This window comes from Anomaloglossus baeobatrachus, chromosome 2 (assembly GCF_048569485.1).
Source record: "Anomaloglossus baeobatrachus isolate aAnoBae1 chromosome 2, aAnoBae1.hap1, whole genome shotgun sequence".
Taxonomy (NCBI): Eukaryota; Metazoa; Chordata; class Amphibia; order Anura; family Aromobatidae; genus Anomaloglossus; species Anomaloglossus baeobatrachus.
In genome coordinates, this window is record NC_134354.1 from 519,229,092 (window position 1) to 519,245,400 (window position 16,309).

Below are 16,309 nucleotides of genomic sequence, written 5' to 3' on the forward strand. Positions count from 1 at the left end.
ATAGCAGTTATGCATATTTCATTTTCAAGTTTTTTCAATTTTTCAGATAGTTCATTGTATTTATCATTCTAGTATTCCCATAGCAGTTTTGCTTTTCATTATTTCCCCATACGTTGTGACTAGTGTGCAACTCTTTATCTTATTGTATGCTTTATGAGCTGTTAATAAAGCCGCCTGGACATTTTAATCAAAGTGCCTCCTCTGCCTACCTCAATGCAACAGAGATGCAAGCTGAGTGAGTACCCCTGTCACAATTGGTGCTAGACTGCGGGCAGCATTCCAGGAGGCACGTGTTGCGGTTGCACAGTGTTGGTTGCGGTGAATCCTGGGTCCACGAAGATTCGTCATATGCTGCAAGCAGCTATTGCCTGTTGATCGGCAGGTCCACAAGGACTCCTGGAGTGGTGCAGACCCATGTGAGCAGAGCAGCAGCAGCTAGCCTGGGACGGACTGATGGATCTTCTGGCGGAGGCAGCACAGATGGACGAGATCAAGGAGCTGTGCAGCCAGCTGGTAAAGGTCAGTCAGCAGCTAAATGGGATCGGCAGGCGGAGGTCTCTGGAGAGCCAACGAGAGCGTCAGAAGTCACTAACAGTCAGACTTGATAAAGCAGTAATGGACCAGTTTGTGTAATCCCTTGTTGGGCCAGTACAGACACGGGATGCCCAGGGAGATGTCTGGAGCACCGAAAAACAGTGTGGACTGGTACGTGAGAGTTCCATGGGGAGGCCACGGAAAGTCCCAAAAAGGGGTAGTTGCTCAATAAATGATAGAGTCCCAAAAAGAGGTGGTTGTCCAAAATGGGCGGAGACCCAAAATCGTGAGTTACTCAAAATGGGTCAGAACGTCCCAGGTCCAAAGGGGTAGTGGCCTGCGGTATGTACTTTAGCTCCAGCGAAGAACCATGGGAATGTTCCATTAGAGTAAATGGAGAACTGGTGATTGGTTTATTGGACTCAGCGAGCTTGGTGACCTTGATTAGAGCCACACTTGGTCTTGATATGATTCCCGGAAAGACTATTAAAGTTTGCAGCAGTCATGGGGACATTAAGGAATATCCAGTGGCTGGCATTTTCCTTAATACAGCCACGGGTGCAGCATACTGTGATATGGCTGTAGTCCCAGCCTTACCGCATCCAATTATAATAGGCCATGACTGTAAAATTTTGGGACTTGTGGGAGCTGTGGGAAGTGTCTGGTAGCTCCTGTAAAAGTCGGAGTGGTATTAAGGAAGCCCCACCACAGCTGGAGGCTAAAGGGGATCCTAGTAGTATATTGGTGTGTAAGTAGGAGGAGAAAGTGCCTCCTAGAGGTGACAGTTCTAAGTTAGGGGTGACCAAAGAAAATGATGGACAAGTCCAACTTAGCAACGCAACTTTAAAAGAAATAAACATTAGTGTGACCGTTAAAAACGAGGTAGCTCCAGAAAGGGGGGCTGACACCTGGTTAAGTGGGGACAGATTGGTCCAGGAGTGACGATGACTCCAGTAAAGACACTGACTCTGGTAAAGTGACGAGCGAGTACAGTGAGGTCGAACAATTGAGAAGGGTAAATCCTCCTCCAGACACCAGAGAGGTAATAAGCGCCGAGAGGTAGCGCAAGGTATGCAGGGTCTGAGGGTGCAGACAAGATGAAGTTCCTGGTTGAGGAAAACACGTTGCTGGTAACAACCGCTAGTGTAGAATCAGACAGCAATATCCTGCAAGAGAAAGAGGAATTGGAGCTGGAACTGACACACTGTAATGATAGAAATCAGCATGGTGAAATTGAGGAAAAGGAGCTGAACAAGGAAGCAGTGGTGGTATCCCTTATGATTTCAAAGCATGAAGCTGATGGTCTGTCAAGTGAGAGTGCTTTAGGACATGAAATTCTGGAAAGCACTGTAAGAGAAGTAATCCTGGAAAGTTTTGGTGGAGGAAAAATGCATACAGGTTATGGTGACCAGATCACTGAACCACCCACTGCTGGGGTGGTTAACAGTAAAAACAGCGCCAAAGTTCTAAAAGGAATAGAGTACCACGCTGAAGGGTTTGACACCCTGGCAGAAGGTGATGCTGCAGAGACCCAAGAGAAAGCTGAAGTTGACACAGCAGAGACTCAATAGGAAGTTGAAGGTAATGCAGTGACGACCATAAAAACAGCTGGTGCTGCAGAAGTGGAAAGAGCCTCTGTGCAGGTGAAGTATGGACCAGAGGTCTCATCAGGAGCTGAGAGCCTGACTGACCTGGCTGGTAAGATCAAGAGGGAAGATATAGAGATTAACGCAGCTAAGAAGGAGAAAACTGAGATCAAAAGCAAATGGAAATCCAAAGGCTCTGAAGCTGGGGCTGAACCTGAGGAGTGTGTAACTCAAGAGGTGGAGCCTTTGGTAAGGCAAAAGACCCAAAGAATGGTCTAATGTCATTGAAGGTAAAGGAACCAGTCTTTAAGTGCATGGTGGATGTGCCTTAAGACTTAAAGGGAAGTTATCGCAGTTTTTTGTTTTTGTATTAAAAATAGTGATTATGAAATCAAGTATTTCTAATACAAAATGAAAATCGCAGCTTATTTAGTTTTTATTTAATTCTTATTTTACTGGAGGCACTGGGGGCTGCCATGCTGGATTTGCTGTGTGTGTAACGACAGTAACTCATTCCTTTATGGCAGCCCCTGTGCATAGAGAACAGTAGTCGGGATCCGACCCCATGCAGTACGTTACAGTGGGCGTCTGCTGTGACCTGGATGCGCCCCCTGGGCTGTCCAGATCACAGCAGATCAGTGCAATTATTGTGGTGCTCACAGCGTGTGCTGTTTGCTCCACTATACCCCTGTCAACCGCCGGGATGTGTGAGTACGGTCCACCTCCCCTCCCCTCCCCCGTTACTGTCTCCGATGACATCCCATCCCTCCATTCTCCCCAGCCCCTGCTCTGCCCCCGCTACTGCCGACGCCCCTGCCCCCGCCGTTACCATCTCCAATGACACCCCCTCCCTCCGTTTTCCCAAGCCCCCGCTCTGCCCGCCGCCGCAGCTCCCCCCGCTCTGCCCGCCGCCGCGTGTGTGTGTGTGTGTGTGTGTGTGTTTGCGCCACTGCATGTGAGTACCTGTGTGTGTACCGGTGATACTGTCTGCAGGGTTGTGAATCTAATCTTATCCTGTGTGAGACTGTCTGCTGAGCTGTGTATCTAATCCTCTCCTGTGTGATACTGTCTGCACGGCTGTGTATCTAATCTCCTGTGTGATACTGTCTGCTGAGCCGTGTATCTAATCCTATCCTGTGTGATACTGGCTGCTGAGCTGTGTATCTAATCCTCTCCTGTGTGATACTGTCTGCACGGCTGTGTATCTAATCCTGTCGTGTGATACTGTCTGCTGAGCTGTGTATCTAATCCTGTCATGTGATACTGTCTGCTGAGCAGTGTATCTAATCCTATCCTGTGTGATACTGTCTGCTGAGCTGTGTATCTAATCCTCTCCTGTGTGATACTGTCTGCTGAGCTGTGTATCTAATCCTCTCCTGTGTGATACTGTCTGCTGAGCTGTGTATCTAATCCTATCATGGGATACTGTCTGCATGGCTGTGTATCTAATCCTATGTTGTGTGATACTGTCTGCAGAGCCATGTATCTAATCCTCTTCTGTGTGATACTGTCTGTACGGCTGTGTATCTAATCCTATCCTGTGTGATACTGTCTGCTGAGCTGTGTATCTAATCCTATCCTGTGTGATACTGTCTGCACGGCTGTGTATCTAATCTTATCGTGTGATACTGTCTGCACGGCTGTGTATCTAATCCTATCCTGTGTGATACTGTCTGCACGGCTGTGTATCTAATCCTATCCTGTGTGATACTGTCTGCTGAGCTGTGTATCTAATCCTATCCTATGTGATACTGTCTGCACGGCTATGTATCTAATACTATCGTGTGATATTGTCTGCACGGCTGTGTATCTCATCCTATGTTAAGTGATACTGTCTGCTGAGGTGTATATCTAATCCTATCCTGTGTGGTATTGTCTGCACGGCTGTGTATCTAATCCTATCGTGTGATACTGTCTGCACGGCTGTGTATCTAATCCTATCCTGTGTGATGTCTGCAGAGCTGTGTAACTAATCCTATCCTGTGTGATACTGTCTGCTGAGCTGTGTATCTAATCCTCTCCTGTGTGATACTGTCTGCAGGGCTGTGTATCTAATCCTATCGTGTGATACTGTCTGCATGGCTGTGTATCTAATCCTATCGTGTGATACTGTCTGTACGGCTGTGTATCTAATCCTATCCTGTGTGATACTGTTTGCTGAGCTGTGTATCTAATCCTATCATGTGATACTGTCTGCACGGCTGTGTATCTAATCCTCTCCTGTGTGATACTGTCTGCATGGCTGTGTATCTAATCTTATCCTGTGTGAGACTGTCTGCTGAGCTGTGTATCTAATCCTATCCTGTGTGATACTGTCTGCACAGCTGTGTATCTAATCCTATCGTGTGATACTGTCTGCACGGCTGTGTATCTAATCCTATCGTGTGATACTTTCTGCTGGGCTGTGTATCTAATCCTATCCTGTGTGATGTCTGCAGAGCTGTGTAACTAATCCTATCCTGTGTGATACTGTCTGCTGAGCTGTGTATCTAATCCTCTCCTGTGTGATACTGTCTGCTGAGCTGTGTATCTAATCCTATCATGGGATACTGTCTGCATGGCTGTGTATCTAATCCTATGTTGTGTCATACTGTCTGCAGAGCCATGTATCTAATCCTCTTCTGTGTGATACTGTCTGTACGGCTGTGTATCTAATCCTATCCTGTGTGATACTGTCTGCTGAGCTGTGTATCTAATCCTATCCTGTGTGATACTGTCTGCTGAGCTGTGTATCTAATCCTATCCTGTGTGATACTGTCTGCACGGCTGTGTATCTAATCTTATCGTGTGATACTGTCTGCACGGCTGTGTATCTAATCCTATCCTGTGTGATACTGTCTGCACGGCTGTGTATCTAATCCTATCCTGTGTGATACTGTCTGCTGTGCTGTGTATCTAATCCTATCCTGTGTGATACTGTCTGCACGGCTATGTATCTAATACTATCGTGTGATATTGTCTGCACGGCTGTGTATCTCATCCTATGTTAAGTGATACTGTCTGCTGAGGTGTATATCTAATCCTATCCTGTGTGGTATTGTCTGCACGGCTGTGTATCTAATCCTATTGTGTGATACTGTCTGCACGGCTGTGTATCTAATCCTATCCTGTGTGATGTCTGCAGAGCTGTGTAACTAATCCTATCCTGTGTGATACTGTCTGCTGAGCTGTGTATCTAATCCTCTCCTGTGTGATACTGTCTGCAGGGCTGTGTATCTAATCCTATCGTGTGATACTGTCTGCATGGCTGTGTATCTAATCCTATCGTGTGATACTGTCTGTACGGCTGTGTATCTAATCCTATCCTGTGTGATACTGTCTGCTGAGCTGTGTATCTAATCCTATCCTGTGCGATACTGTCTGCACGGCTGTGTATCTAATCCTATCCTGTGTGATACTGTTTGCTGAGCTGTGTATCTAATCCTATCATGTGATACTGTCTGCACGGCTGTGTATCTAATCCTCTCCTGTGTGATACTGTTTGCTGAGCTGTGTATCTAATCCTATCCTGTGCGATACTGTCTGCATGGCTGTGTATCTAATCTTATCCTGTGTGAGACTGTCTGCTGAGCTGTGTATCTAATCCTATCCTGTGTGATACTGTCTGCACAGCTGTGTATCTAATCCTATCGTGTGATACTGTCTGCACGGCTGTGTATCTCATCCTATCGTGTGATACTTTCTGCTGGGCTGTGTATCTAATCCTATCCTGTGTGATGTCTGCAGAGCTGTGTAACTAATCCTATCCTGTGTGATACTGTCTGCTGAGCTGTGTATCTAATCCTCTCCTGTGTGATACTGTCTGCAGGGCTGTGTATCTAATCCTATCGTGTGATACTGTCTGCATGGCTGTGTATCTAATCCTCTCCTGTGTGATACTGTCTGCACGGCTGTGTGTCTAATCCTATCCTGTGTGATACTCTCTGCTGAGCTGTGTATCTAATCCTCTCCTGTGTGATACTGTCTGCAGGGCTGTGTATCTAATCCTATCGTGTGATACTGTCTGCACGGCTGTGTATCTAATCCTATGTTGTGTGATACTGTCTGCTGAGCTGTGTATCTAATCCTCTCCTGTGTGATACTGTCTGCAGGGCTGTGTATCTAATCCTATCGTGTGATACTGTCTGCATGGCTGTGTATCTAATCCTCTCCTGTGTGATACTGTCTGCACGGCTGTGTGTCTAATCCTATCCTGTGTGATACTCTCTGCTGAGCTGTGTATCTAATCCTCTCCTGTGTGATACTGTCTGCAGGGCTGTGTATCTAATCCTATCGTGTGATACTGTCTGCACGGCTGTGTATCTAATCCTATGTTGTGTGATACTGTCTGCTGAGCTGTGTATCTAATCCTCTCCTGTGTGATACTGTCTGCAGGGCTGTGTATCTAATCCTATCGTGTGATACTGTCTGCACGGCTGTGTATCTAATCCTATTGTGTGATACTGTCTGCATGGCTGTGTATCTAATCCTATCGTGTGATACTGTCTGTACGGCTGTGTATCTAATCCTATCCTGTGTGATACTGTCTGCTGAGCTGTGTATCTAATCCTATCCTGTGCGATACTGTCTGCACGGCTGTGTATCTAATCCTATCCTGTGTGATACTGTTTGCTGAGCTGTGTATCTAATCCTATCATGTGATACTGTCTGCACGGCTGTGTATCTAATCCTCTCCTGTGTGATACTGTTTGCTGAGCTGTGTATCTAATCCTATCCTGTGCGATACTGTCTGCATGGCTGTGTATCTAATCTTATCCTGTGTGAGACTGTCTGCTGAGCTGTGTATCTAATCCTATCCTGTGTTATACTGTCTGCACAGCTGTGTATTTAATCCTATCGTGTGATACTGTCTGCACGGCTGTGTATCTAATCCTATCGTGTGATACTTTCTGCTGGGCTGTGTATCTAATCCTATCCTGTGTGATACTGTCTGCATGGCTGTGTATCTAATCCTCTCCTGTGTGATACTGTCTGCACGGCTGTGTGTCTAATCCTATCCTGTGTGATACTGTCTGTTGAGCTGTGTATCTAATCCTCTCCTGTGTGATACTGTCTGCAGGGCTGTGTATCTAATCCTATCGTGTGATACTGTCTGCACGGCTGTGTATCTAATCCTATGTTGTGTGATACTGTCTGCTGAGCTGTGTATCTAATCCTCTCCTGTGTGATACTGTCTGCAGGGCTGTGTATCTAATCCTATCGTGTGATACTGTCTGCACGGCTGTGTATCTAATCCTATCGTGTGATACAGTCTGCTGAGCAGTGTATCTAATCCTATCCTGTGTGATGTCTGCAGAGCTGTGTATCTAATCCTATCCTGTAGAAACAGAAGTTCCAGGCGGCACACAATCCTTCAAGGTGCACGTGTCCAAGGAAGGCATCCACAGTATAATTAATACAAAGGACCGTCACTCCAAATCTTCTGAAATATTTTTGTAGTTTATTCCATCATATCATACAGGCGTAAATACGCGTTTCGGCTAATAGTGAGCCTTTTTCACATCTCATGTGAAAAAGGCTCACTATTAGCCGAACACGTATTTACGCCTGTATGATATGATGAAACAAACTACAAAAATATTTCAGAAGATTTGGAGTGCCGGTCCTTTGTATTAATTTTAATCCTATCCTGTGTGATACTCCTGCTGTCTTTGGTAACACGTTAGACATTTGTGGTCATCAACAAAATGGCTCTGGACTGTGTCCCTACATGTCATTCTCTGTTATCTGTTGTAAACACTCAGATTGGGAGGGGGGAGGCGTGCCATCACACACAGGAGAGCAGACTCCGCCCACTTTACTACATATGTAATGTGAGCTTTTTATACAGTGGGATTTCTGTAGGATTTCAGCAGCTGCTCCCCCTAGTGTTTAACAGTGGAAAATATCAAACTTTTTAATTTTTGTTATATTTTGCTCAATTAAAAACAAATAGTAATATTTAAACAAGACATTAAAACATTATTACTTTACAATTTTTCAGCTATTGGAATTTTTTTTTTTAGACGATACCTTCCCTTTAAGAGAAGCCTGTGCCAGAGAGATGGTGCATGAAAAGTTTAAGAAGGCCATAGGAGCCTGTAAAGTGTACCTTGTCCTAGAGGGTAATCGGTTAATGATGAGTGAAATGAAGTAAGTGTAAGTGAAGCCACAAAGAAGTGGGTGGCTATCTTGAGTGACATGCACCTACAATGTCTTCGTATGATGTGGTTGATCACTGTACAGAAGGAGAAAGACACCAGACACTTGGAGTACATGAAACAGCTGACAGACGCATTTCAAGAAGTGGTGATTTTGAAGAAACGGTTAAATGGGCTTGCTAGACGAGCACGGAGAAATAACATTCAGCAAGCCAGGAAGATTCCAAGTGTCACAGATGTTGAATGGGAAGAAGACAGTGGAACATTTTGAATTTACGGAGAGACTGCAGAAGCAGTGAAGACAGCTCGGAATTTTCAGGAGTTCGTGGAAGACTTCATACAGGTACCCAGAAAACTTGTCATGATGGTTATTGGAAGGAATGGCAGAGTCATGCAGGAGATTGTGGATAGATCCGGTGTTACAAAAGTGAGAGTTGATATTCACAATGAAGCTCAGATATACTGTGAAGTCAGTATGGTTCCATTTATCATTGTGGGAATCAAGTACTGCATTGAAAATGTACTAGTTCTCCTAGAATACCACCTGGGGTATCTTGAAGAACTGATACAGTTGAATCTGGAAGGTCAGAGAATAGCCGAACAACTTTATCAACTTGATAAGAAGTGTGGTCCACCTGGTGAACGTGTTTTCTGGGATGGCAGAAAAAGCAGATCCTTTAGTGGAAGGAGCCAAGGTCATGTAAGACCTAACTATACATTGGACTATCGCACAGACTCATAAAGGTCCAAACCATCTAAGACAAAATCCAAAAGAAAGGATGGAGGGAGTGACATGTCTATAGCCAAAGATGGTGGTGGGAAGAGGCGCCAACAGAGAGGTGACAACCGAAGACGCCCGTGAAGAAGAGGCCATAGTATATCTTCAAGAAGAGGATATGGAGGATCTAAAAATGGCAGATCTTCTGTCAGCTCTATGCTGAGGGACTCTGACAGTAGCACCCATAGTGTACTAGATAGCTCACAGTCAGGCTAGACAGTAGGTTCAAGTGTAACGGAATCTCACTATCACACTAACCGTAGGAGATAGTCACAGTGGGGGAGGTCTGACAATGGTGATTACCCAATAGATGTGAAGACTGAGTCAGCGAAAGCATCACTTACCAGAGGGTGTCTAATGACAGTGACAGACTGTGTCTCAGGAGCGGAAGCTCAAAGTTGCCAGGAAAGTCTTCCTGGTTTGGTAAAGAAAGGTGCCAAGCACCACGGCTTTAAGCAGAGGGGGAAGGTATGTAACATGGCGGAGGGTGTGTTCCATGAATATGGTGTAATCCTGGATATCTGCTTTAGCCCTTGTAGTACCACAAGGCTTGTTAGGGCATTTCTGAGACAGGTCTTATGGATAGCCATAGAGATGGGTGGGTCTGGCTATCCACATACCTCCGCCCATCAACGTTATTTGACATGTGGCTGACAGGCCACATGGTTGAAAATGGTGTGAGTCTGTTTGGCACATGGTCTGTGTGTGGAGGTGTTGTGAAACCTCCAGGAATGAACCCATGAGTGGGGGTTCGATATACTGACTGGGGTCAGTGTGCATAGGTGAGAAGATCTCTTGTGAAAAGTCTCTGTACTGGGACTTTCTGGACTGACACTGAAGTGCCGTTTTTGGGAACATGTATATTGTGTTCCTGCATTGAACTGCCGTTTATTTTCTGTTCTGATGGCATGGTTTAGGAGCTGTTATTAAAGCCTCCTGTACGTTTTATTCAAAGCGTCTCCTGTGACTATCTCGATGCAACTGAGAAGCAAGCTGAGTGAGTACCCCTGTGACAAGATATACATAGCGAAATAGCTAGATAGCTTGCACAGCTATTTAGCAGAATTAATGACTAATTTTAGAATAGAAATGACGTGGGTCCCCCCAATTTTCATAACCAGCACAGATACAGCAGCAGCGGCAGGCAGCATCCCTCAACTATCTACTGTACGTTGGCTGGTTTTAAAAGTAGAAGGGATCCCACACTTATTTTTTTAATTATTTGAAAAAATAATAAAAAAGGTGGCAGGTCCCCCCAATTTTTCAAAACCAGCTAAGGGACAGCAGACAACTGGGGGCTGATATTTTTAGGGTGGGAAGAGCCATGGTTTTTGTCCCTTCCCAGCCAAAAATAGCACCCAAAAGGTGGCTCGTCTGTTAGATGTGCCAAATCTGGCGCTGTACTCAGCTCTTCCCATTGCCCTGGTGCATTGGCAATTGGGGTAATATATGGAGTTGATGCCAGCTATGAATTACCACCGGCATGAAGCCCTGGTAGTAGTAATGGGTGGGCATCTATCAGACACCCCCATGACTAATCCAGTAGAAATATAAAAAAAATATTTGAACAAACACCCTCTGACTATAACCTTTGTTCAACAATTTATTCAAAATGTATTTAAAAAAAATAGTCCATCATAATCCATAGCAATGTCTTGCAACATTCCTCAAAAACAAATCTGAAAGACATTAAAAGACAAAATAATTGGGGGTGTGTGTCCGGAACTCCATGGAGCAGGACGCCTGAGTACTGAGCTCCATCACCCGGGATTACTTTAGCACCTATACATAAGCCTGGAAGAATCACAATGGGGAAAAAGAAACCCCCAAAGAACACCAAAGATCCGGGGACCCCAGCGCCACTCACCCTGGACGCCTACCTGACAAGGGAGCCGCCGGGGGGAGCAAGAACGGGAGGCCGCACAGATAACAGAGGTGACTCATCATCTCCCTCCCCAGATGAATACAGCGGCGGTGAGTGGAGAAGAGACCACGCGAGGAGTGCCTGCATGCGACGGGGAAGGAGGGAGCGGGGAGAAGCAGGGATCCGTGGATGCCGGCCCCCTCGTGGACAAGACGGCGACGGCGGTGGAGAAGACGCGCAGTCACTCACCTGAAGCCCAGCTGGAGCAAGGAAGCAGGGAGCGAGGAAGCGGTGAGCCGGATGATCCTGCGCGTCCCCGACCCACCGGACCAGGTGAGCAGCCGGCGCTCTTCCTAGCAATGAGCCCGGACAGCCAGGGGGAGACGGAGACAAACATGCTGCCGCTTCCCCCCCTGGAAGTGTTAGAACGCAGCGGGGGCTGGAGCCCGGTGGCACACATGGATGCTGGGCTGAAGGGAGCAAGCGACATGGAGTGGGCTGCTGGAGGGCTGGGACTGGAGAGCAGTGACTCTGTGGGACCGGGGACCCTAATGGAGGATAATAGGGAGGCTCTGAGGGCCAGACAAAAGGCCTTACAGCTTGCTGGAGTCCCCCAGCCCCCATGGGATAATACTATGACAAATGGGAATGAGTCCCTGTCTTTCCCACTGGAACTACCTATGCTTCAGAATGAGACTCTCACCCCCAGGCCCCAAAGAACCCACAAGTTAACCAGGGATTGGGGGCTACAGGGCTCAGGTTCCCCGGACCAACAGAAAAAGGCTCATGGATCACCCTCTGACCTTCTGGGCATGGATGATATCGGGAAGAGGGCCCAGGAGTGTCCGGCAGCCAGCCCTTCTATTACTCAGCCTATGTGTGTCCCTGCAGAATGGTGGGAGCATGTACGGCAGCTCCCTACCAAGTCAGATTTTCAAACACTCATTTCTGAGGTTAAAAATGCTTGAAGATCTGAAATAGCGGCGGTCCGGCAGGACGTCGTCTCCATCTCCAAGAGAATAAACCAGCTGGAAAACGACCATAATGAAGCTAGAACCATCATCCGCCATCTCCAGTCCCAAACTTCCTCCCAAGCAGACGTCATAAGGGAGCTACAGCGCCATATTGAAGACCTAGACAACAGAGGCAGGCGCCATAATATACGGGTCAGGGGCGTACCCAAGTCTCAAACTAAGGAGGACGTTATAACAATTTTGCAGACCATATTCAATTCACTTCCGCAGCGGCCTCCTAAGGCTATGTGTCCACGGTAGAATGTACCTGCGGATTTTTCTGCATGAAAATCCGCGACTTTCGCGGCAAATCCGCACCCGCGGATTTGCCGCGGATTTTGATGCGGATTTTTTTTTTTTTTTTCCCCCATTCTATACCCAAAATCCGCACCAAATCTGCAACAAACAATTGACATGCTGCAGATTTTTCCGGATCAAAATCCGCAGCAAATCCGCAGCGGAAAAATCCGCAGCATGGACATTTCCAAAATGCCATTGAAATGGCTTGGAAGTGCCGCTGCTGCAGATTTTCGGGAAATCCGCTGCAAATCCGCGGCAAATCCGCGGCAAAATCCGCGGTAAATCCGCAGCGTGGGCACATAGCCTAACAGTCCAAATCCCATGGACAGAGCACACAGGGCCCTACGCCCTAAAAATTTAAAGGGGAACCCGAGAGATATTATCTGCCATATCATTGATTTACAACTTAAAGAAGAGATAATGTTCAAAGCGCGACCGCCAAAACAAGTGATGTACTGTGGCACCAAAATACAGCTATTTCAAGATCTCTCTTGGATAACACTACAGCAACGGAAGGCCCTTCGCCCACTATTGTCGTCTCTGAAGGACAACAATATTATTTACAGATGGGGGTTCCCGTTTAGCCTCACCGCGCGGCGAGGAGAGACGCTGGCTAGCCTCCGGATCCCCACAGATCTTGAGCCTTTCTGCAAGGTCTTTGACCTCCCTGTGCCGGATCTGCCAGACTGGACTATGTACTCACAGCAAAAAAGGGCAACCAGTCCAGTTAGCCCAGGCCAACACATCTAAGGCACAAACAGGATGCAGACAAGCCTCTCAACATGATGGACACTTCACAGGTGCAAGGTAAATTGCACACCAGTGGCGCGCATAGGGCACTGTTCACACTTGTATGCGCATGGTGTCCAGCCAGCAACCTATTACCACGCCCTTACTATTAGATTAGGCGGGTTACCCGGACACTACTCACTGCAGCACGTAAGGGACAGAAATTCCACTATGCACGGCCGTATTAAGAGGCCCGGCTGCACCCCGCATAGTCAAAGTGCAAAAAATACATATAAAATATATGTGAGGTATTAGTTTGTAAATTGGCCAATGTACGTAAGCCCACAATCCTCATCACGGATCCTCACGCTTGCGGGTCCCTACACTGATAAATATCAAAAATAGCAACAAAAAGAGGAGCTAAAAACTCCCCCAAAAATGTATTATAAAATGTACTCACAGCAAAAAAGGGCAACCAGTCCAGTTAGCCCAGGCCAACACATCTAAGGCACAAACAGGATGCAGACAAACCTCTCAACATGATGGACACTTCACAGGTGCAAGGTAAATTGCACACCAGTGGCGCGCATAGGGCACTGTTCACACTTGTATGCGCATGGTGTCCAGCCAGCAACCTATTACCACGCCCTTACTATTAGATTAGGTGGGTTACCCGGACACTACTCACTGCAGCATGTAAGGGACAGAAATTCCACTATGCACGGCCGTATTAAGAGGCCCGGCTGCACCCCGCATAGTCAAAGTGCAAAAAATACATATAAAATATATGTGAGGTATTAGTTTGTAAATTGGCCAATGTACGTAAGCCCACAATCCTCATCACGGATCCTCACGCGTGCGGGTCCCTACACTGATAAATATCAAAAATAGCAACAAAAAGAGGAGCTAAAAACTCCCCCAAAAATGTATTATAAAATGTACTCACAGCAAAAAAGGGCAACCAGTCCAGTTAGCCCGGGCCAACACATCTAAGGCACAAACAGGATGCAGACAAGCCTCTCAACATGATGGACACTTCACAGGTGCAAGGTAAATTGCACACCAGTGGCGCGCATAGGGCACTGTTCACACTTGTATGCGCATGGTGTCCAGCCAGCAACCTATTACCACGCCCTTACTATTAAATTAGGCGGGTTACCCGGACACTACTCACTGCAGCACGTAAGGGACAGAAATTCCACTATGCACGGCCGTATTAAGAGGCCCGGCTGCACCCCGCATAGTCAAAGTGCAAAAATAACCCGCCTAATCTAATAGTAAGGGCGTGGTAATAGGTTGCTGGCTGGACACCATGCGCATACAAGTGTGAACAGTGCCCTATGCGCGCCACTGGTGTGCAATTTACCTTGCACCTGTGAAGTGTCCATCATGTTGAGAGGCTTGTCTGCATCCTGTTTGTGCCTTAGATGTGTTGGCCTGGGCTAACTGGACTGATTGCCCTTTTTTGCTGTGAGTACATTTTATAATACATTTTTGGGGGAGTTTTTAGCTCCTCTTTTTGTTGCTATTTCAGACTGGACTATGCCCCAACAGATGCCGCCGCTTCCTCAAACCTGGCAGTCGGCCACTGTATCATGAAAGCGACGTTCCAGGAACGCGAGAGAAGAAGAACCTACTTGATATGTTCTCACGTGGCCTTACGGTTACCTATAGATCTTACTTCTTCTTAATGGGTATACTCCTTTCCATTTCTTTGTGATTTCTCCCTTTTAGAAAATCCCGGGGGGAGGTTGGGACCAGTGTGTCTGATTTGTGGAGTTTTGCCAACCACCCACTGGCAGAGTCATACTAGTTTATTCGCACTTTGGTTTATAGTGCAGGTTATATTCAGTGTGATACTCTCTATTTTGAGTAAATATAAGTCGACTCTGGTACTGGGATAGTGGACGGTTAGTCTTGACTGCCATACACTTATCTCGGACTGAAACATTCTTATTTTACTGTTGAACATAGTTATGTGTCTAATTGTTATTTTATGTTATGGCTATATCTACATGTATGCAATTTTCCATGGTATGTTGGTTCTTCCACAGAAGGGTTCAGGGGGGGCGCCTATCGCGCACACTAAACGAAAGTATCTGACACTAGCCTTCACACTAGCATATGGTGAGGTCATGAGATGGCTAAGTTGATGAGCCTTAATGTTAAGGGGCTGAACTCTAATGTGAAGAGGAGGCTGGCTCTCCAGGAGATGCGGAAATCAAGGGCTGCAGTGGTGTTCCTACAAGAAACACACTTTACAGCAAAAAGTTCTTTTAACTTCGCTTGCCACTGGTTTCCTCAATCCTTCTCAGCCACAAACACAAAGAAGAAAGCAGGGGTGGCCATATTGATCTCTCACACTTGCCCATTTCATGTGAGTAAGTGGGAGACGGATCCTTCTGGCCGCTTCCTGATAGTCCAAGGTATCTTGAATGGGAGGCGTCTAATTCTATGTAACCTCTATGCTCCCAACATTTATCAAACCAGATTTGTTTCCTCTGTCCTGTCACGCCTTCCATCGGATCGTGGGGCCAGCACATTATAGGGGGGGGACTTTAATTTCGTGTTTTCGGAGACGGCAGACAGATTGATTGCACCCTCACATCCTCCGTGCTCACATAGATCATCACCACTGTCTACCGGGTTTCGCAGACTGATCCGCAGGCACCAATTGTATGACCTCTGGAGAATAGACAACCCAACAGCAAAACAATACACCTTTTACTCACACCCTCATAATTCGCATAGTCGAATAGACTATTTCTTCGGCAACATCCCCACGCTCAGAACACTTCAATAGGCGCAGATTGGTAGTATCACCTGGTCGGACCATGCCCCCATATTTGTCTCTCTGGACCTAGCGGCCACCCCCCTAAAACGAACCCACTGGAGACTTAATGAATCCTTATTAACTAACACTTCCTCTCGAGAGTCCCTTCGTCAGGCCATACGGAATTACTTTGTAGAAAACTCTCAGTCCCTTCCATCTTTCCCGATGATATGGGAAGCCCATAAGGCAGTCATAAGGCATGAGTGCATAGCCCTTTCCTCTAAGCTTAAAAAGGACTCTCAACAACTTTATCGCCAATATGAAAAGGATATATGGACAGCAGAGGGGCCTCTCTGTGCCTATCCTACTAAGACTCGCCTGAAAGAAGTGATAGATTTGAGATCAAAATTAAAAGAGATTGCGCATGGGCACATAGAAAAACTTCTCCGGTATTCCCGCCAGAAATACTATGAATACGAAATTAAATCGCACACGATGCTAGCCAGAAAGCTTAGAGACCAAACGATAGCCTCTGCCCCCTGTGCTATAAAAGACACCTCAGGTATCCCTCACTATGACCCCACAAAAATAG

General features: G+C 46.6%; 1 pseudogene; it reads left to right on the forward strand.

Annotated features, from left to right (window-relative positions):
- Positions 1-2,398: 2,398 nt before the first annotated feature.
- LOC142289881 (RNA-binding protein FXR1-like) lies at positions 2,399-14,635 on the forward strand (annotated as a pseudogene).
- Positions 14,636-16,309: the final 1,674 nt, after the last annotated feature.